The following is a 1,356-nucleotide window of genomic DNA, read 5'->3' on the forward strand; positions in this document are numbered from 1 at the left end:
GCCTCAGAAGCTGTCCACATGCTTCAAAGCAAGATCACTCCAAGGTTTGGACTGCTGCTAAGAATTCAGAGTGACGGGGCAGTGAAAACCATAGTGTCCCATGCCTTGGGCATCCAATGGAAATCACAGGCTGCCTGGAGACACCAAGTGACTGGAAAAAGGCAACAAAGGAACTCTAGCAAAACTGTGCCAGTAAACCCACGTGACATAGGACAAGCCCATGCCACTGGCCCTGCAGTGGGTGAGAGGCGTCCCTCGGACGGGGTGTGGTTACTGCCCTGTGACATGTTCTGTGGAAGGCTTTCTATGTTCTTTTCATGACTTAGGAGTTTCTGGAGGGGCTCCCATCAGGGAACTGGATACTATCAGGTACATCCAGGATCTGAGTTTGCTCCCAGCAGGTTGATGTACCCCACAGATGTGTCTTCACAGTGCCTGCCTCCTTTAGTGACATCAAATGTTGTCACTGAACAGCAGGAGCTGAGAGTAGTGGCTCCAGCCTCATGGGACAGGTCAGCCCCTACAAGGTGCTATTGACCCCCCCCACCCCCATTCCCATTCCTCAAAAACTACTGAGAATTGAGCTGTGGATTCATCACACGTGAATGACAAGGACCCACAGGGTCCCTAAACCCTGTCAGAGGGGAGAGGGTCGAAAAGGACCCGGCTCAGACCAGTGAGCCTCAGCCGGACCTGAAACCATGACTCAGGGGAACTGGCCCAAGGGAATCAAGCCATGAGGACAACACACTACTTGGTCCCCACAACCCTCCCCTCAAAGTCTAGACACAACCCCATACCAGAACTGTTGACCAAAGCCCACAAATCCCGGTATGCAGAACACTGGCTTTCAACCTGAAGGTTTCCATCTCTCTAACCCCAGTCTCTGCCCCTCTTCAACAGAAAGTCCCTGGAGCGGTCATGGTCCCAATACCCACAAGCATGAGGACAGATCAAAGGACTGTGGGGATGGAAACCGGTAACCCGGGCTGCACAACTGCACCTTTGTACCCAGACCATTTCCCAATGCCGTTAAGCACCCATGATGGTCTTCCTCCAAGCGGTAGAGGTGAAGCTTGCCCTCCTGCCTCCGAATTAAACCCTTGCTCTGCTTCATCCTCCATGTCTCTGCGATGATCTTTGCTGCACAACGGACAGATGAACTTGGGTTCGCTGACACATGCGGCAGGCACTCGGGAAAAAGACCGCTGAACCCACATGAACTCAGGCTAGGAGAGTTCAGTGTCTGCTCCACGGTGACACAGAGGAGGAGGAGGAGAAGGTTTTGAATTCACCTTAATTCACTGTCAGACCCCAGGGCCTCTAACCCCACGCACGGTGCCAAGAAACTTCTGC

The 1,356-nt window shown here is 53.1% G+C and overlaps 1 long non-coding RNA gene across 1 annotated transcript; it reads left to right on the forward strand.

Annotated features, from left to right (window-relative positions):
- The first annotated feature begins 403 nt into the window (after window positions 1-403).
- Window positions 404-1,118, forward strand: LOC115274212. Its single transcript, XR_003901143.1, has 2 exons — window positions 404-512; window positions 904-1,118. It is a non-coding gene; the product is annotated as an uncharacterized LOC115274212 (long non-coding RNA).
- Window positions 1,119-1,356: the final 238 nt, after the last annotated feature.

The sequence above is a fragment of the Suricata suricatta genome, chromosome 12, assembly GCF_006229205.1.
Source record: "Suricata suricatta isolate VVHF042 chromosome 12, meerkat_22Aug2017_6uvM2_HiC, whole genome shotgun sequence".
NCBI classification, from domain to species: domain Eukaryota; kingdom Metazoa; phylum Chordata; class Mammalia; order Carnivora; family Herpestidae; genus Suricata; species Suricata suricatta.